The sequence below is a fragment of the Vicugna pacos genome, chromosome 2 (genome assembly GCF_048564905.1).
Source record: "Vicugna pacos chromosome 2, VicPac4, whole genome shotgun sequence".
NCBI classification, from domain to species: domain Eukaryota; kingdom Metazoa; phylum Chordata; class Mammalia; order Artiodactyla; family Camelidae; genus Vicugna; species Vicugna pacos.
The window spans coordinates 16250059-16271784 of NC_132988.1; the positions used below are offsets into that span (position 1 = coordinate 16250059).

A 21726-nucleotide genomic window follows, 5' to 3' on the forward strand; every position below is an offset into this window, starting at 1 on the left:
TGCTCGAGCCACATTTGGTGATTGTTTGATAACTATTTACGTATATGTATGGGATTCACCCTTCTTTCTGTCACTGTTTCTCCAAAGTCAAAAATATGTTGAAGTGACTTACTGGAAAATGATTCAAAGCAAGGACACATAGACCAAAAGCAAATTAGTATTATCCAAAGAGAGCTTCTCGTGGCTTAAGATGGTAAATGAAGGTGCACTTCAAGCAGCACATTTGAAAAGTATAAATGAGAAGCACAGTGATTAGTCTGCAGTTTTTCCCTGTGTTTGTGTTTCTGTTCATCTTGTGCCAGAATAGGATCCAAGGCAGCTCACAGCTTTCCATGAGTTAGAGAGAAATTTCTAAGGAGTGGAATGAAAAGCAGAACAAAGGGAAGATGAGCGTGAGAAAGAGAAAAATAGAGCCAGGAATGGGGATGGCGCAGAGCATAGATGCCCTTGGCCTTGGCAGAAACTAGCTACTTCCTGGGTTTTCTAAGCCCCCCGCCTCCCCTGCCACAGACAGTGGTGAGTCACCTGGCCTACGATGTTCTTAAAAACGAGTTTAGGGGGTTGCCTGTTTATAAGAAAACTTTCGTGAGCTGCTTTGGTTGTAATGTGCCTGTTCTTTTCATGTAAATTTTAACCTGAAATTTAAAAAGTAACTCTCCCATCGGTATGAAGGGAACATAGCTTGGTTTATGTTAGGGAGCAGGGCTAGAAACGTTCCTCACCGTGTCAACCACCTGCTCCTGGAATAATGGCTGTTATGTACAGAGCAGTTACTAGATGCCAGGCAGGCGCTGTGCCAGGTACCCCACGTTTTATCTCAATTTTTCCTCATAGCAGCTTTCTTAAATCTGAAAGTTTTTCGAGTTTTGAAAGGTAGTATCTTTAAATCCAAACTCTTCTAAGCAAGTGTTGTGACAAGGAAAACACTATTTTTTAACAAGGCTTAATGGTATGATCCTTCTGCTCTGAAAATTAATAGCAATAGCAGTAAACATTTCAGGACTTATTTTGTGCTCATCATGCAAAGGACTTTATTGTATATTATTATTTTAATCCTCCCAATAATCCTATGAAATAGGCACAGTTATTATCTATCCTTGTGTTAGCAGTCAGTCATCTGAGACATGTGCAAGGTGAGGGGGTCAGTCCCAGGTCCCCCAGATCGGACGAAGTGGCCGAGCTGGGATTTGAACCCAGGAAGCCCAGGCATTGTGACTGTGTACTTGGCTCATAAGCTATCCTGCCTCTCATGGAGTTACATCAGATCCCAACTATTTTTACCCACCAAAAAGTAGGGCAACATCTCTGGCTCTAAAACACTTAGGAAGAGCACATTATAATTTAACGGTTACCCCACTCTACTCTAAATAATTAACTCCTAGCCATTCCAGGTTGAAACTCTAATTTGAATTTCTCTTGCCCCTAATGGGAAAGAAATTGGGTAGTCTCCATTTTTTTTCTTAAGGAATGAACTCCTTATTTTATAAAAAAAAAAAAATTACCATTACCATCCTCAAGGAGCTCTTGAACATCTTGATATTAATCTAAAGCTTTATTTAAAGTTTTTGTCATCCCGTGTTTCATTTCCTGGATATGATAAAAATTAGATGTCACCCAGCAGGCTCAGAGCACCGGGGCGAGAACAGCCTTCCTCCTACGAAGCTGGAAGTTCCTAACTGTTCAGCTCTGCTGGCCGCTGGATGCCTGTGGGTCGGAAAATGGACCCGAGAGCGGCGGACACACGGCTTCTCTCACAGAACATCACTCATGGTGCCCCTAAGATTGTGCAGCTTACATGGTTCCGTCCCCTTGAGAATGATTTGACACCAAAAATGAAAACTGCTGAATTGACTACAGTCAATGCCAGACCAGAGCCCCGGAAGACGGGGAGGACGAGGAGGCGGTTAGGCATTGAAGTGGGTGCAGGCAGTGGAGGGATGGGAAGATGGGGGTTTGAACCAGAGTCTGCTCCCTGGAGGTTCAGTGAGGACCTGTCTGGTGCCCAGAGGTGGAGGTGGTGACTGAACAAAGACACCAGAGGCCAGACTCAGGCCCTCCTGTTGCAGTGAGAAATCTCAGCCCTTCTTAAACACAGCGAGTCTCTTACAAGTTCAAAATCAACACAGTGGCGCAGGCAGTGTTGTCCCTTGGTGTTTGTGCAGTGGCCGGTGGCAGGCGCCGCCTCGAGGAAGAGAAGATGACCAGGATGGGATTGTGGACGATGGAAAGTAAGAATGGCCTGACTTGGGTGCAGTTGAGCAGAAGGCCTGGTTTGAGGGGTGAGAAGGACCCAATGGCAGGACCCCGACAGTGGGTCAGTTCTGGGAAATGACAGAGATCTCTGACGGAGACTTGGGAAGAAAACACTTTGAGAACGGGGATGACGAGAGGAGTTTAAAACTGTGCAGGCTGTAGACATCAGTTCATCCAAATGGATAAAGAGTCTCTATGGAAGAGCGGACACAAAATTCTGAAAAAGTTCACTTTTTTTACTTGGAGATATTTTCTTTCATATTTTAAAATAAACTGCATGGTTAGCTATAAGACAGTTTGGTAGATCAGCTTAGTTTTAGGCAACAGATGTCAGAGGCTGCTTTGGCTGTTCGGTGCAGTACGTGGAAGTTGTGCAGTGACACTGAATGCATTGAATGCTGGTGCCCGCAGCACCAGTGGAGCAGGCCTGCAGGGTGTGGGCTGTAGAGGCCGTTGTGCCTTTGTTACTGTTCATATTAGAGGTTCTAAATAGTGATTTTTGCAGCTTATGACACTGTAGGAAGCCACAACACGAAGCCACTAATGATTGAAAAGACAGAAAAATTCTGTAGAAAAAAAAAAGCCAGTGTTTCAAGTCTCCAAAATTTTTGCTGTAATTTTTTTGCCCTTTAAAACCAGCCATATCCAGTGTAGTGATTTTGTTTTTCTCTTTTTACACTTATTCCTTGGTGTCTTTGTTCACAGCCCATCCTGAGCTCTTAGATTGGAAAGAGAGAGAGAGGCTAATAATTTCTCAAGAAATAAGCAGATGCCCGTAACACATGCACACACACGCGTGCAGAGCTCTGCACCACCTCACTCAGTCACCCAGTGACGACTCTTCTAGGGGAGACCTGGAATGTCAACAAGACGACTTCAGAACCACATGAAATTATCATACAAGCATCTGGGCACAGGCTCACATCCTCTCTCTGCCCCCCTCCACACTCCGCCCCCTCCAATATCACAGACCAAGTTCACATCTAGAGAAGAGCAGGCTGACACCAAGAAACTGCGGCACCGCTCAGTAGCAATGTAGATTGTTTCCACTTGCCCTCGGGCTCACCCTATTTGAAGCTCCTTAACATGCTAGTGCTTGGAATTTGTTGACTGTAACATTCCTTTTACAAAAGCATTACCTTCCTGCATGTGCTGTGTTGCCAATTTAACAGGGAACCTGATGTAGCAAAGAGTGATCCCCAAGGAAGGGTGAGGAAAGTCCTTTTTCCTTACAGTGTAAGACTAAGGGCGCCACCAAATCGCTGGCGTCTGATAACCTCATGCATCCTTACTAAAATGTTCTGTTTACTTTTCTAATGGTAAAAACACAAAATAAAGCCAATGAAATGCAACAGAAGATTAAGGAATACTCATCTAGAAAGGCATCGTAACTGTCAACTGGCACTGAAAAGTCACCGTAGCACATTAGCTGAGGAGAAGATGGGGTGAGGTTTGAAGGAAGTTTAATAGAAATTTGCACTTTTACACATAGCACCATAGATGTAGTACTGGCTTGTTAAATTATATTTCTTTTATGGAACCCAAACTGTATAATTTGAGGGAAAATGCAAATGCCTTCTCCTCCCTCATAGTCTCTTCATTTATTTTATTTTCTCCTTCGGTTCAGAGGAAGAACCAGGGCTTGAGTTTGGAGACTCACACCGCCCTCTTAGAAGCCATACTGACCACTTACATTTTTAGTGAAAGGCTTTTTGGATATTATCCAACAATTTAAACACTTACTGTGAGAGTTCTCCAGTAAGAAGCTGTGTAATGAAACATCACCCACACAGTTTCCAAAATCATTTCTACATAGAGGTGTAATGTGAAGAGAGAGAATCGGTTTGACAGCCTGGACTGCAGGCCAGGATGACACTGCCCACTCCGAGTCTTTGAGCAAATAATTGAACTTCTGTTTCCTCTTCTAGAAATAGAAGAAAATAAATCTTAAAAGTGTCTGCCCTACCCATCTCTCAGATTTAGGAGGATAAAAATTAGTACACGAATATTAAACTGCTTTAGAAACAGTAAAGGGTTGCTTTACAAACATTACATTTAAAAATGAATTTTCCCCTTCTCAGGAAGTAATTAAGTCAGTATGCCTTGGTTCTCAAGAAAATGTGGAATATTTAAATTCTAGCTAGGGGGAGGTGTGGGTATGGGGTACAGCTCAGTGGTAAAGCACATGCTTAACATGCACAAGGTCCTGGGTTCAATCCTCAATACCTCCACTAAAAAAAAATTTATAAAAAAATAAATTCTGGTTGCTTCCTGTACGTTAAGTATTTGATTTGAAAGAAAAAAAAACAGTAAAAATTGTAGGAAAGCATATCTTTAGGTAAGACTTTTAGAGTTTTGACCTCCTTGACATTGGTATAGGCATTATATTAGACTTATTGTTCATGAGCTTTGTACCCAGGGGCCATGGTGGGGAAACCTCTGTATTTAAGATCAGGATTTAAATCAAATCTGCCTCAATACAGAATCAGACAAAGAACAAAGGCAGTTTTCACTCTCTTTCTGCATCTTGTACAATTTGGGAGATCATGACTCCTTTTTACTTTCTTCTTCTTTTTTTTTAATTAACTGTATCAGAATTTCTGAAACACATTGCATTCTCCTCCCTCCCACTCATGTTGAGTGATTTAATTGGAAAACCAGTGCAGAATTAGTCTAGGTTGATGGTCTTTCATCTGGCCTGTGCATAGCATCTTCCCGGTTGAACTGGGCTCTGCGATTTGATATTGCTAGCATTACGTAAGTGCTGATTGTTTTATTTTTTCCTATCCAATATGAACTGAAGTTGCATTCAAAAAAGGATATGAATGGAGAGTGTTAGTAGCCATTAATTAGAAATCTTGAATAAAAGTCACTATTTTAAAAGGAGAATAGTGGAGAAATGGTAGAGAAATGTCATTATTAAATGATAGAATAAAAGATCTTTCAGACAACCTTTCCTTTCAATATTTAAAATGTAATCATATGAGTGATGTCATATGGTATTTTTCCTTCTCTTTCTGCCTTACTTCACTTAGAATGATGATCTCTTGGTCCATCCATGTTGCTGCAAGTGGCATTACTTTATTCTTTTTTATGGCTGAGTGGTATTCCATACTGTGAATTCATCTACAAAACAGAAACAGACTCATAGACTTAGTAAACAGTCTTGTGGTTACCAGGGAAAGGGGGTAGGAAGGGATAAATCTTGGGAGTTTGAGATTTACTAATGTTAACCATTATATATAAAAATAGATTTTAAAAAAAAGCTTCTGTGTAGCACAGGGAACTATATTCAATATCTCATAATAACCTTTAGTGCAAAAGAATATGAAAACGAATATATGTATGTATATGCATGACTGGGACATTGTGCTGTACACCAGAAATTGACACATTGTAACTGACTGTACTTCAATGAAGAAAGTGCAATCAAATGTGGCAGCAGAACATTTAGATTTAGATTGGTTTGAAGTGCTTTAAAGCCATCATCGGGGATACTTAAAACTCAAAATATTTATGGTTACAGCTCCCAAATATTGAAAGAGTTGACCTATGCCTAATTTAACTAACATCTCCCAGATCAGAGCTTTGATCATGACTAAGGTCAGATGTTACTGAAACATGAAGAATTAGGTCCAGAACTTGGAGAATCAAATCAGAAGCAGGTGCTGTGAAGGCAGTGGAGAGGCAAGGAACCAACAGGGCCAGAGCCAATATGGGACGAAGTGAACATGGAAAATGGGAAGGAAGATGTGCTACATGTATCCACAGTGTTGACCCAGACAGAAACCAGGCACGTTCCTTCAGTTCAGCCAGCGTCTCTTGGGTACTTACTAAGTCCTAGGCCCTGGGTATGCACAGCAGTCCATTCATATTAACAGAAAGGCATGGGGATTCCAGATACCACACTTTTAAAAAATTCTAGACAGTGTGCATTCTTTTTATCCTCTACTATATCTTGAAAATTACATATAAAGCAAAAATAATCATAATGCACTTTAGAGATTAACTTTGTCTTTTTCCATGAAGCAGCATAAATTGTGGAAAAAATCAAATAGAACCGGGAAAAGAGTTCCTCTTTTACAAAGTTTCTTGCTGTCGAATCCAGTTTACTAGGTAGACAGTTAGAGTTTTCAGGTACTGATAGCTTTTTGTTTTTTTAATAGACTGAGTAAGTTGTAATTTATAGTCATAACCCACAGGGTAGGGATGGGAACCAAAAAAAGACATGATTTTCGTAACAGAAATTAACCTCTATTGAGCCGTTAATGCATCCTTTGTAAAACAAACCAGAAAATTAAAACAGTTTTTAAACTATTTGAAAAATCAGGCAAATTGTCTTTCCTGTTGTGGCGGGAGAATGTCAGAAGTGTAACGTAGAAGAGTTTCTCTTCGTTTATGTAAGAAAGCAGAGTAGGCTATTTTATCTTTACTATAACTTACCATTACAGAAATACTAATTCTGCTTTTTTTTTCACTATCCAATATGACCTGAAATTACAATTTAAAAAGGATAGTCACCTAAAGAATATTAGTAGAGATAAAAATCACTGTTTTCAAAAGAGAATAGATGGGGAAATAATTATGTAAGTATAATAATTATACCATTGTTAAGTGTTTTTAGGTACAGAATTCCTTCAATCAGCTTTCCCTTTAAAATTGTTAAATTAAATGTACTCAACATATCTGATTTGGATTTTTAGAAGATCCTCAGTTGCTAGCCAGACTACAAGAAGAATGTTGCTTTGGATATTTGTGACTGTGCTTTCAATAAAGATTTTTTTAAGTCAAAAACTTTAATTTATCAGAAGATAACAATAAAGATTTTTTAAAAATCAACTCTGTGCTATGTGTTTTTACAGTTACTGAAGTGCAGTTGAGATTTAAATTGAGACATTAGTAAACATTTTTCATATGTAGTTTTTTCTTTAGTAGTTGTACCGTGACATCATTCTGCTCTCCATTCTGTATGATTTGTTTTGGGGAGAACAGTTGCTAAAGAAAATGTCACTATGCATAGAGGTGTGTATGTTGTAGCCATGCTGCTTACTATAGACCAGGCTCTTTTAAAGTAGAAATTGTTGCCTCTAGAAGTCCCAGAAAGGGCTCTCTGCCTTCTTTTATCACGTCCGATGAGGAGATGCCAACCATGCTGTTACCTTCAGGTTTCTAGAACACATGGCATGTACCCACTCGTTCTTACTAAATGGCTAATTAAGAAATCAATTGGAAATTAATCCCAGGTAGTGACTTATTTTATACAAGTAAATCAAAGGATAAATATTCTTACCACTGTTTAAGATTCTGCTAAGCTCATGTAATAAAATAATTCTGTTATATTTAAAATAGATCATAATTCCATTTCCTTATGTAGAATTTCCAGCAAAGACAGTATTTCCAGATTGAGCTAATGAAGCTTAATGTTTACTTTAGGTTTGGGTTTTGATTTTTATTGTGGTAAAATACACGTAACATAAAATTTACATCTTGCCGTTTTTAAATGCACAGTTCAGTGGTATTGAATACATTCTCATGGTTGTGCAGGTATCACCACCTGCGATCCTCATAACTCTTTTCATCTTGCTAGACTGAAATTCTGTATCCAATAAACAATCACACCCCACTCTTCCCTCCCCCTAGCCCCTGTGAATGACAATTATACTTTGTCTTTATATGCTTTGTTTTTGTAACATACACTTTTTCTTAATTGTGATGGAAACTAGATGATGGCCTCTCATTTTTCAGATCTAGTGTGGATGCACCCATCATAACCTTAGGACCCTGTGTTCAAATTCTGATGTTGCTGTAGCTCGTGCTGATCACGTGAACATTTACCGAATGGGACTGTGAGCTAGGCACTGAAATGGACATTCCTTGGTTTTATTTATGAACAGTTTCTGTTGGTGTTAAGTAGTATCTTTTTTGGATGGGGAAGTTAATTCGAGGACTTAAGCCATTTGTCCACAGTCACGCAGTGAATGACAGAGGTAGGAGTTGCAGGCAGGTCTTCTTGACTCCAGACTCTATTCAGTTCTACAGGTGGCTCTGCTGGCCCCGAGACCTGAGCCAGTTACCAGCCTCTCCCTGATTCCTAGCTGTTAAATGGAGATGGGTAATAACTCGTGATGTTTTAGCGGTGAGAGATGGTATGTGCCAATTACCTGGCACGTTGTAAACGTTAACAAAATGATAGCTGTTCACAGTGCTCTTATTGCTTGTCAGACTGGACAAAGACCACAGCTTATGCAAAGCTGTCTAAGGGGTTCCTTGATGGATTAGTGTAGAAGATGTCAAGGGGCAATAATTTTATATGTCCGATTCCAACGCCCCTGCACACATACTGAATATAAAACTTGTATTTGGCGCCAATAAAAGGGCTGTTTTGAATCCTGGTGGGAACAAATACCACTGAAATTAGATGTAGACCTAGGGCAAGTGGCTTTTCCAGTTGTGCAAATAGCCCTGTTTTATTATCAAATAGGGTGATGGGTGACATTAAAAGCTATAATACTGTTTTGTGGAAGAGATTCACTGCATGATATTAGGTGTAGGCACAGATCAAAAACCCGAAACTGTAATTTTTCCTCAAAAGGGTAATTTAAATTCTAACTTAAAACAATTTTACAAAAATTCTGCCCACCTAGGCTTAATATGGAAGTGTCCTTTAAAAACAAAAAACTTTTAGAAGAAAAAGAAGGGAATGCAGTAATTAATAAAAATATTAGACAGTTTCTCCCCCTTCAAGACCAGATCTGCAGAAACCAAAATACACTGGCAGCCTATGTTAAGATCATGTGGAATTGCTGCTAAGGAGGAAAACGCAGGGAAACTCACCTCCGTTTCTTCATATACTGTTATGACAGTAACGGTTTATGTCTGTATGTGACTTCATACCAGCAAATGCTTGCCATTGAGTGGCTTTGGCGAGGGACCCAGCTGATCAGTGATAAAGCTTAGACACTCAAACTTGCATCTGACTCCAAAGCCAGTGCCAGTCCCTGACAAAGTAGCTGACACCGTGAGCCTGGAATTTTGGAGGAGAGTGGAAAGAGGGTGTGCCCCTTGGTTAAAAATTTTAAAGTAGATTTAATTTACATCATCCAAAATTATTTATATAGTCTTCTAGTGGTTTCCCCTGAAAATTCCTGAGATGCCCACCCATCTCATCCCCAAACCTACAGCTGTTTTGTTTTGTTTTAATGTGTAATGGTTTTTTATTTTTTAATTGAAGTACAGTCAGCTTACAGTGTTGTGTCAATTTCTGGTGTACAGCATAATGCTCAGTCATACAGAGACATACATCTATTCCTTTTCATATTCTTCTTCATTATAGGTTACTGCAAGATATTGAATATAGTGCTGACTTAGAAGCAAGTATGTACACTAAGATTAAGAGGGTGCCGTTTACTGAGGATGGTGTTTGTGACACTAGCCCCTGAAACCAAGGAAGTCAATAAATGTCTCAGGATAGGACTCTGGTCTCCATCTGTCAAGGGGGTAGTTTTGTCAGGAGTTAACTGCCAGCTCCACCTATACCTGTGGCCTGACCCTGTAGGTACACGTCAGCAAGAATTCACTGTGATATAAACCCCTTCTCTAACGTCCATGACTGTCCCTCAAACCAATCCGTCATAATAACTCTGTACCCAATGCCAGTTATAAGTGCTCTAACCACAAGAAACTTTTCAGTTGCAGAAATTGCAACAGTAATCATACAGTACTCTTCTTCAATAAACTGGTACCAACGTCACACTTGGCACACATTTAAATCATCAGATGATTTGCATTCCAAGACTTCCAAATGCTCTACTTCATCGTAAGAAGTCAGAATGGCTTCATGTTTTCAATTATGAATATGTCATTGTCGACTCTTTGGACATATTTAGGGCCAGGGGGAGCGAGTTAGGAGTACTGTTGGGAACTATTCAAGTGTACCCCCTTTAAAGAGAGCCCGCTATATGGAAGTCTGTATTCGTTGACCTGAAAATGACATAAATGATAAGCGAGGCTTCAGTTGGTACAGGTTCTTCCTCAGTGTGTAAGGAGGTGCCTAGAGCCCTAGAAATCCAGGGAGACAGGTCTGGTCTCAAGCAGAACTCAGGGTACTAAGTGGATCCTACAAATCCTTTTTAAAACTAATCACTGAGGCAGTTAAATGAAGTCAAATTAACTGTGCTCTCAGTTCTTTTTTGTAATAGTAATCAACTTATTAGTGGTACTTGAGAGATCCTGTTTATCAGGGGGCTGTATTTCTCAGATGTTTAAAAAAAAAAAAAAGCCTGTATAGAAGGGAACAGCCAACTACCTATTTTTTTTAAATGAAAAAAAATCTGGAAAAATCATGCTACCTAAAATGGTAACCTTTTTGCAACCAATTTATGTTTTCTGATTTTATTAGGATCATTTTAATAGTATTTCATTTATGCCTTAAGTTAGTCTCATTGAGTAGGCATAACATTTCTGATTGGGCAAAATATTTTGGAAAATTAAATGTTTGAAGCTCAATGTGATTCACTTACATTTTCAGCTTCTTGTATGTTGGCATTATTTCTCTTTACTTTGTAACAGACTTCAAACTCCTCATCCTAGAGGAGAGTTGATTTGATGATAAAATCACATTGATTAGCCAGCTTTCTAACAAGTAGTCTTTTCTCCTGCTTATATAAGAAAATATTTTCTGTAAAATTTTAGGGAAAAAACGACGAGGAATTCAGAAAACAGCTATGCTTTGAGCATAGCAGGAAATTAGATGAGAGCCAATTGGTGTTATGTTTGCTTTACTGTGCAATAAAGGCAGGGCCCGCAGTCATGAAAAATATATGTGTCAGGGACTCTTCCTAAAAATGGAGAGAGAATGCTTCCAAGAAGATTTTTTTTTGACACGTGGGAAAATATGTATTTCCTTATACTTTTTATATTTGATTTGTTTCTAGACTAAGAGTTCTGAATCAAATGAGGATTTTAATTTTAAGAAATGTTGCTAAGTTTCTTTCCAAAAGATTGAAATAATTCACATTTCCACCAGTCGCGTATTTGAGCGCCCTTCCTCCATCCCCGCCAGCAGCGGGCACTACCGCACTACTTTGTGCTAGTTCGGTAAGTGCCCGTCGTCACTTTTTTTTGGTAAACCTTGGTAAGATACACGGAACATAAATGTTGCCATCTTAAGGGTACAGTTCAGCAGCATTAAGTACATTCGCATTGTTGTTCAGCCATCGCCAACCTGTATCTCAACTCTTCGTCTTTCCCAGCTGAAACTCTACGCACTAAATACGAAGTCCCCATTTCTCGCCCCCATCCCCTGCCAGCCAGCAGGCTCCTTCTTGTCTCTAGGCATTTGACCCCTCTGGAATCATACAGTATTTGTCCTTTTGTGGCTGCCTTATTTCACTTAGCATAACGTTCTCAATAAAAATACGTTTTTGATGGTGAAAGATAACTCTTCAGGGCATGAGCGGCGCTTCCTGGCGGCTTAGTCCCATGCGTCTGCGCAGTTGCCATGGTGCCTTTCATGCGTTAGGAACTTGGAGCTCGCAGCAGACTCTTGACGTCCTCTGTCCACTCGTGGCCCTGCTCTCACTAGTCTCAACCAGAGACTCTCTCCCTTCGGCAGAAGAGAAGACATTTAGAAACTGGTTCCCAACAGATAGGTCCGTGTTGTATTTCTGACGCATGGCCAGGTGCGTTTCTCCTCAGCGGACCAGCTTCACCAGTGTCTCCGTCAGCAACATCCTCACCATGAAAAAAAGAACAGCCCTTGCTCACTCTACAGCAGGTTGGGATGAACAGTAAACGTTTCCTGAAAGAACGTGAAGAGAAGGTTCAAGAAGAGCATGAAGAAATGTTGAATACAAAACCTGCAGAACAGTAGGATGCATTTGTGAAGCCTACGCATGATCAAATAGTGCAGCAGTATGGAGAACAGCCTGCTAGGTATGTTTCAGGAATCACGTTTTCTGCCTTTGTGGGCTGCCTTGTTCCTTGTTGAGTTGTTGCAAGAGGTCCCAGTTAATGACATGCAGCAACTCCAGTACCTCGCTGTGAATACAGCAAATACTGGTCGTCGGGGACAACCAATCTTAGGCAGCAGTTTCCCATTTTGGAAACTTCTCTGATGTCAGTACCACCCGGATATGGAACTTGGCAGCCTGTGTGAAGGCCAGTAGCCTCATTTGCTGTATAATGACAATCTGGCTTCTTATATTAATATATTTGAAGAGGATTAAAGCTGGTCTTCTAAGAACATGCCATTCACTGGCTGTGTAAATAAAACTGTAGAATGACAAAAATAAAATAAAAGAGACGGACTTGGATGCCCTCCAAGGTGGGGAGATAAACAGTGTGTCAGCAGTCAGGTGAAGGAAGAGGCAGGACCCAGTGCTTAACTAAAGACTCCACGCCTTGCAGAAGGCCTGCGGGTCCCAAACGTCATGGACCGTGTTGCCCAAACTAATCTTTCCCTGTCTGAGAGCCTGGCCTTCAGTGAAAAGTGCATGACATTTAATGGTGTTGCAGAAACACCACCTTGACTGGCTCACTGTGCAGGAAGAGTGGCACTGGGTAGCAGATAACAGGCAAGCAGATGAACCAACCTAGAATTTGCGCATCTCCTTGGCTTTGCTTTTCAACCTTCCTCAGAATTCCTCGGTGTGATACAGGAGCTTTGAAACCTGCCTTCCTCCTGAGCTGCATCACTTCCTACTCCAGCCTCAGGATCTACTCCTCGGCCGCACTCAGCTCATGAAAGCATCCATCCCTCCCAGGTGTGTGGCTGCTGCCCGCCCCACTCCAGGGCCTTTACCCACATCTGCTTGATCCCCTTTCATCCTCCCTCTCTCTGATCTGTGCCAGCTGGTCCCTTCCAGGGCTTCAGTTCTCTGTTAGAGGTGGCTGCCTCGGGAGGCTTCCTTGACTCCGGTGTGTCCCGCGACACCTGAGTTTGTGCCATCACAGGTCGTAAAATGGCCTGTTTCTGTCTTCCTGCCACACTGCCAAGAGCAGGAGTGTGCCTGCTCTCGTCTTTTATTCCTGCAAGTAATAGCACAGTGCATAGTGCACTGTGGGGGCATGAATAAATGATCTGGAAACCTCAGTACTAAGGTCTCTTCAAAGTCATGGATAGTTTTTTAATGTGTGTCTTGTATCAGATCTTGGAAAATACAATATTTAAAAATTTAACTATGGAAGAAAAATGGAAGCTTATTATCTCTTGAACTGGGTGGGTCTCTGCAGTGTACTGTAATCCAACATCTGATTATGATTTTTTGATGCAATTTATTAATTGAAGTAGTCAGTTACAATGTGTCAGTTTCTGGTGCATAGCATGATGTTTCAGTCATATATACATACATACATTCATTTTCATTATAGGTTGTTACAAGATATTGAATATTTATATCTATTACTATTTTTGAATTGTCCTCACACTTTTTTTTTTTAATGGAGGTACTGGGGATTGAACCCAGGACCTTGTACATGCTGAGCACACACTCTGCCAGTGAGCTATACCCACCCCCTCATGCTTTTGATAGCTTACTTCAGTTACATTGTGGTGTTGGTTTTCTTGACCTCTCCTTTGTCTGGCAGAATGACTTCTTTTGATGCCGGTGTTGGTGGTAGGGATTTGCTCAAATTCCTCGCATTCTTATGGATGACATTAAGAAACTAAACTCATTTTTGACTTACAGGATCAGTCCAGTGGTAAAATTCAGCTGATGGAAAACATTATTTTGGCTTTGGGAAACAGGTATCAGAGATAAATTTGAGTGTCATTTCCACCTGGGACTGCATAGTCTTTCCTGCCGAGGGGCTTTTTAAGTGGCTAAGCAGTGCCTCCTCCCTCATCGGGGTTCTAGTACTCAGCGTACCAGATGAGGATGCCTGAAAGTTGATACTTTTGCAAATAGAGTTTGTAATTTTAGACAAACATTTAAAATAATAATTTAAAATAGCAGTAATGCTATTGATCAGTTAGGGAAAGGGAAAAATGTGTTTGATGGTTTCCTCAGTTTGCTCTAAATATTAGTAGAAAAGTTTATACTGAGATTTCTCATTTGAGATCCTCAGAATGTACATAAATTTCTCCTTGTGATATTTTGTGTAAATGGAGTAAACTGTCAGAACCCATATTTAACCCATGTTTAATCTTAGTATTAGAGTATTTAAATGAATGATGCTAACAGATTGGAAGTTCATTGGAAATAGTTTTAGCAAGTATACTGCTTGTTTCCTGCCAGGGAAATTCACATTGCTTTTACTCACCTATTATAAACAATTTTGGCTCCACAAAAGAAAAATATCACACTATTCTACTCTATAAAGTGTATCAACTTTATGCATTAGTATTCTTAGCTTGAGTTTTAATGCCATGTATTTTATTCTGTAATTTAATTTTTAAATATAAATCATTTTGACTTCTGCATAAAAAGTAACAGGAAAAAATTTCCCATTTTGTTTTTGGGCAGTGCTCCAACTTCTAAAGTTATTGAAGTGCTGCAGAATGTAAATTCATCTAGTCGGACTAATAAGTTCATAAAATTGTGCCACACTTCATTATAATCACTTTACCAAAGTAGAAAAGCCTTTTGGTTTATAAATTCCAGCTGTTCTTAATCTTTTAGCTTGATTTGGGTCTTAACATTTGTGGACATAAGTGCTGCTGAGAATTTTAATTATGATATTTTTAGGGTGAGGAGACCGTAAAAGAAATTGAAATGTTATTCAAATTCTAGGGCTACCCAAATGAGGTAAATGTGGGGAACATCTCCAAGTTTACTTTTAGTTTCTATTTTGGATTTCTAGTTTAAATGTACACTCTGAGTCTCAAAATTGTTGTTTTTGGCAAAATTTCTTAAACAATTAAATTACCCAATTGGAAAGTGAAAGTATCCTCCCTAGAATTGGAATGTTGTTTTCAAAATTTCACCACTGGGTGATTATCCTAATTCTCATTTGATAAATTATAATCTATTTTACTATATTCAATACTGTTCATTGAATTTCATATTTCAGTGGCATTTGATATCTATATTATAAATACAAATATAAGGATGTTAAAGGTACAAATGTAAAATATCAGAGTCAAGGGATGGGATTTAAAAAGAGACCCTTTTAGCTTCTCCCTGCTGATGGCCAAAGTGTCCCAAAGGCAAAAGCTTGAGACTAAGTATTGGAGACTTCATTACAGCCCAGAAAGAATTGAGAACTGTAGCTAAATTCCATTAATTTTCAGTGATTTTATAGTGAGTTGCTTATAACGAGGGTGAGCATGTGTCCCAGTTTGCCTGGGATAGTTTGGGATGAAGCCTGTTGTCTTGGTGGCATTTTTTATAGCTTCTCCTTTCACACTCAAATGTGTTTCAATAATAATCCTTAAAAAAAAAAATCCAGCAACACAAACAAATGACGTAAGGAAACCTGTAGCATGTTCTATAGCAAAGCAGCATTAATAGAATAAGGTTACATTTTAAATTTTAATAATGAATTTTTCCCACTAGTATGTATAGTATTGCTTTGACATTTTATTATTTTTTTAACGTGTCGGGCTAGTAAATGGTGTGACTACTCTACATATGATGCATTATAATTGTGACCACAAGTGTCTAGCTATGTACCACACTTCCCCAAAATCGTTTGACTTTTTTAAATGCTCAGAACTTAATAAAATATGAGTATTATTCCTGATTGTTAAATCATCTGCACTATATTTATAGTATCTCTAAACCTTCAAATAACTTTTCTGAGATTTTATTTTTAAGGGATACCCATTGCTAGTTCTGTATATTAATGGTACACATCCAAAGTGAATTATTCTAATATTAAGTTATCATTTCACCTCTATGAAAAGCCTGTAAGATTTCATTAGCTGCATCAACCATTCCTTTTCAGCTGAGACTGGAGATTTGAAAAGCAGAGCACAAATGCTGATTCCTAGAGCAGACAGGAACACAGAAATATTTATACAGAAATGCATATTGAGGGGTAAGGATATAGCTCAAGTGGTAGAGTGCATGCTTAGCATGCATGAGGTCCTGGTTCAATCCCCAATACCTTCTCTAAAAATAAGTAAATAACTAAACCTAATGACTACCCCCCCCCAAAAAAAGAAATGCATATAGGAAGCCACTGTTAGCTGGGTGGTAATTTACCTCAGCCTCTACAGTCTGGGCAGGGACGATGGTGGGGCAGCATGCAACTGGTCTACCTCATAGTACAGTCCTATTCAGGCCTCCTGTAGTGTATTCAATTTTTCCCATTTCCTGAGGAGGGGGAATGATAAATTATATTCTGCTCTTCCCAAGGTGACCTGAGGTGGGGGTGGGGGTGGAACCCTCCCCAGAGCTGCCCTAGTCTAGTCTTAGAAACACAGAAGAGTCGATTCAGGTCTCGTGTTTGCCCACTGCTAATGGTTGTGGCCGTCTGCCAACTGAGAGATTATATACAAAAGGGAAAGAACGTGTATTTCGCCCTCATAACTTGGCAAGGAGGAAATATGTTGGTAAAAATGGAGGAAAAGGATAATTTTAGTCTCAAAATCCAGTTGCTGATAGATACTGCTTTTTTGGGACTACTAATACTTCAAGAAGAGAAAAAAAAGCATGATTCTAAAACATAGCTAAGCTCCTACACTAACCATCGTTTAAGGAGAACTTTGTTTCATGACAACAAAAAATAAAATATACTCCCCAAATCCCCCCCCAAAAAAAGTTCTCCTGGTTTAAAATTAAATCATTGTTCTGGTGGTCGTGCAACTGTACAAACTAAAAATCAATGAATGTGCACTTTCAGTGGGTGAATTGTGTGGATATAAATTATACCTCAGTGAAGCAGTTGAAAGTAAAAAAAAAAATAAGATTTCAGGGTGGTTTTGTTGTTATCTTTTAAAAATCCACTGAACCATTCTGTTTTTAGCTCTTTATATTTTTAAATAAATATTTTTTAAACTTTATTATGGAAAATTTTTTAAATATACAATGGTAGATAAAATTGTATAATGAACCCTCATATATCCATCACCAAGGTTCAACAACTACCAGTTTATCTCATTTTCTGTCTCCCTGGATTACTTTAAAGCATGTCCTGGCATCTGTGAGTTCTTCAATTTGTATCTTTAAGCTATAGAACTCTTCTTAAAATAAGACTAAAATTTAATTGTCATTTAAAATGCTAAGTATAATTACCACTCAAAGAATAATCATTGAAAACTTCCTAAGTAACATACAATAAAGGTCTTTTTATAATTGTTCAAATCAGGAATCAAGCCAGCTCCACAAATTTTAATGTCATGTTATAAGCTATTTAAGCTTATAACCAAGATCTTAGAGGCGAGGGAGTTACAATGTTGAAAGTGATTTATTGACCATACCAAAGGTCTTTTTGTAAATATTTTCATCATATCATAAAACAGCAGATGTAGTTTTGCCCACATACCCTGTGAAAATATTTTCATGTAAAGTAGATCTGTCCAGTTTGTTTTAAAAGTCTTTGATTATTATATCACCTTCCTAAAATCTGACTCAGGGAAACTGTACATATTGGTTCAATGTATTAAGTAGGCAAAATGTTTTAAGACTCTTGACTGTACATGACAGAAACCAAAGGTGTGTGGGAGGCTGCTTTGGGGGGATTGCTTGTGGGTGATGGCCAACCAACCTCATAATTGTTTAGTAAATGTGGGCTATTTATTTCAAGTGATTTATAAGTAGATTATTTTATCCTCACAGTGGTTAAGCATTTGTTGATAATTGCTTATTTTTTGTTTTGGGGGGCAAAAGAGCTGAATTCAAAAAGTTTTAATGAGTTGTTCAAAATCGTTACTAGTTGTTTATTTGGACCTAGAATCTAGGTCTTTACGTGCAGTAGGAAATTATGTCTCTTAGAACATAGTACTTCCGGTCATCGCTTTAGAGCACTGTGCTTCTCACCGAATACAACTTAGGTGATTAATATGTCTAGGAATTAGAATACTCACCAAGAGGTGAAAATTACCTTGACAAATAGGTTCTAAGATCTTTACTCAGATGGCACTAAAAATAAAAATCTGTCTCAAGTCTTAGGCTGTATGACCACAACCATCCCCACTTGTGAATTTCACGTCTTAGAATTTACTTTGCGTTTCTGTTGCAAGAGTTTATTTTCAGTAACTTATACTTAGATTTTGAAAATTTGCTGAGCACATCTTTCACATTCTTTAGCTGTTGCTAAACTTTAATGTGATACGAGGAACCACATGGTCTGTTGAATTTAGGACTAAGACTTAAAGCCTAATTATATTCTCCCATTTTTCTGGCACTTGAGCTTGTGCTTGCTTCTGATCCATCCTGCAGCACGGTTAGAACTGAGCATGCAAGCTGAAACGAAATGCAGGAAGAAGTTACTTAGCTAAGGCAAAGGTATTGGGTGTTAAGTAGGATATTCTATCATTTAGAATGCTTTTAGCTGGAATTAATTTTCAAAAATCCAACACAAACAGACTTCAATAATACAGAACATTACTGGCTCACATAATGACAAATTCAGAGGGAAGGCAGGTGTCAGGATTGGCAGATAGAGGAAACTAAAAATATCAGGCTCCGGGTTTTTTCCTGTTCTCCCTTCTAAGTGCCTGTTTTACCCCCAGGAGCAACTGGAGCTGTGTGCTTTCTCTGTACAAGAGGAGAGAGAGAATTCTCATTTAAAAAATAATAATAATAATAAATAAGTTTGCTTCGTTTTACCAGATTCCTCTGCAAACTTTTGGCCTTAGAGTCACACGCTCACCAGTGAACAGTTGTTGACATCAGGATTGGTATTACCTGTGGGATTAAGAATTATCCCTCGACTGAGGTTGGAGTTCACTCCCTTGAATCAACTCTGTGGGAAGAGATGGGAAGGGAGCGTATTTAGAGATCTTTGGGACGAGAGAAGGGGGAATATGGGTAGTATGCAGACTTCAATAATGACCATTACAAGGTCTCTTTACTTTCAAGCAGTTTATGAAAAGATCAGCTTTCTTCTAACTTTAAGTCAGAATCTTGGGCCAGAGGTCACCCGGTGAATTGTACTTTGGTGTCTTTTCTCTTTGCTATGGCAGGTCAGAGGACTGGGAGACCTGGGTGTCGTAGGAGTGTCTGTGACCTGTCAGGGCGTGCATCTCTGAGCTGAGAATGTCAGTATTCTCTACCCAGATCTCATCCCTTCCTGCCAGGAAAGCCACAGCCCAGACAGCATTTGTTGCTTTAGAATCAGGATCATGGGACCCTTTCCAGTCCCAGAGTTGGCATGTCCACTGGTCTCTAACCTCACTTGCTTTGGTCTGCTTTCAGCAGAAGGCTAAGAGGTGGCTTCCCCGCCTGTACCTTGTCTCTTTGTTCAGTGATCTTTTGCGTGGAGTCTGGACAAAATGTTTCCCCTGGTACCCAGGCCTTCCACTGGAATTGTTCATCCCGCCTCTGCCTCCCAGCTCTTTCATCCGTATCATACAGGGGTTTGGACTGTGTCCTTGCCTTTCTCTCCTGCCAGCAGTCCGGCTGCGACGGAAAGATTCTGCTTCTCTGAACGCTGTTATAGGCTTGAATATGAGGTTTCCTAAACTGTATATTTACAGTTTGTATAGCTGACCCATTTTTTAAAAATAGGTATTTAAATCTCAGCAACTCTTCAGACTTTTTAAAGCCTTCTTCTGTTTTACTGTCTTTTCATAAAAAAATTTGGGGCTTCGCCACAATTTTGAGCTCTGCTTATCAAAAGATACCATTAAGAAAATGCAAAGGAAATACTGACTGAAGAAATTATTTACAACATACATCTTGTACATCTGACAAAGGGCATGTTTATATAAGATGTGTATCGTCTTTATATTTATATCTATGTACATAGGGGTGTATATGTATTCTTTTTTAAAAAGACAGATCACCCAATTTTTAAAAAGGAAATATTAATTGCAGCTTTCCTTGTTATTGCAAAATATTGGAAATAACCTAAATGGCCATACATAGGAGAATGGTTAAATCAGCCCTGGTACATCCACACAGTGGAGTGCTACAGAGCTTTGTGAAAGAATGAGAAAGAGCCAGAATTGATACGGACTTTTAGTTGAGTGGAAAAAGCAGAGTACAAAAGTGCATCTATGTAATGCTGCTGTTCATCTGAGAAAGATGAAAATATAAGGTTTAATATTCATATATCTGCATATTTGCACATATTTGTACCGGAAGAATTAACCAGAAACTAAAGAGACTGGTTACAAATAAGGAATGAACCCTGTACTGCTGGACTGGAACAGGAAATAGCAGTATGAACTCATAATTTTTAATCTATATACATATACATAGATATAGATACATCTGTTTGTATATACATATATACACTTTCTTGTTCCTGAGAAGGCCCAGAAGTGGTGACGCCAGTCGCAGTAAGGACACCCAACATCCAGATCCTGATTTCTCATAAGTACCATTCTCCCACAAAACGGTCAGGATTTTTGGAGAAATGGCTGAATTTCCGGCTGGGGCAGGGAACATACAAGATGATCCTGGGACAACTCGTGGCACCAAAAAGTAAGGGGGTCTTTAAAAAAAAATGATATAGGCAAGTCAGAAGTACACAACAGCCAATGTGCAGGAGCTCCCAGTGGCAAATCCTGGGACAACTTGAGCAACAAAATGATAAAAATGGGTATTAACCCAGAGTATAAATAAAGTAGCCACAATCTATACACTGTAAATGTGTAGGTGAGGGGAAATGAATGATTATTCCTTACAGTACAATTCCATTAATAAATGTAGAAGAAATGAGAGCCACCGCTTGGCCAACACCGCAGTAATAATTGTTGCAAGTAAGAATGAGTAATGGATGCTAAATTAGTGGGTGAAAATATAAAAAGCAGGATACAGTTGTCCACCAGCGTCTGTAGGGGGTTGGCTCCAGGACGCCCTGCAGATACCAAAATCTGTGGATGCTCAAGTCCTTGATGTAAAATGTATATTTTATGTATGTATATGTATATGCATATACATACATAAAATATGTATGTATATGTATTTGCATATACATATGCACATCCTCCCATAGGCTTTAAATCATCTCTTAATGACTTATAATACCTAACATGATATAAATAGTTGTAAATACAACATAAATGCGATATTAATGGTTGCCAGCATGCAGTAAATTCAAGTTTTGCATTTTGGAACTTTCTGAAATTTTTATCCCCCAAATATTTTTGATCCATGGTTGGTTGAATCCGCAGGTGCAGAAACCTGCAGGTATGGAGGGCCGACTGTATTTGCCTTGTCTCAAAATATCTCCCTCTAAAATATTTATTAATAACAGAGAAAAGTAATGACACTACAGTGGAGGAACCTGGCAGACACCACTTGAACCAAGTAATCAAAGTTAATACTCCCAGTAAGGAGAAATGGCAACATCACGTACATCTGATATGGTGCACTGAAAAGGGAACAGTATCACCTTTGTGATATTTTTGCCGAAAAT

At 39.1% G+C, this 21726-nt stretch overlaps 1 protein-coding gene and 1 long non-coding RNA gene across 7 annotated transcripts in view; one reads left to right on the top strand and one right to left on the bottom strand.

Annotated features, from left to right (window-relative positions):
* The window catches only part of NR3C2 (nuclear receptor subfamily 3 group C member 2), a 422707-nt gene that overhangs the window by 271006 nt on the left and 129975 nt on the right, over nt 1-21726 (top strand). The window lies entirely within an intron of this gene.
* Nucleotides 1015-11720, bottom strand: LOC140701057 (uncharacterized). Of its 2 annotated transcripts, none has more exons than XR_012079825.1 (5): nt 11672-11720; nt 10773-10907; nt 5280-5379; nt 3997-4177; nt 1015-2446 (listed from the first exon to the last, which is right to left on the bottom strand). It is a non-coding gene; the product is annotated as an uncharacterized lncRNA (long non-coding RNA). The 2 variants fall into 2 exon arrangements; XR_012079824.1 differs by having other exon boundaries at nt 1015-2819.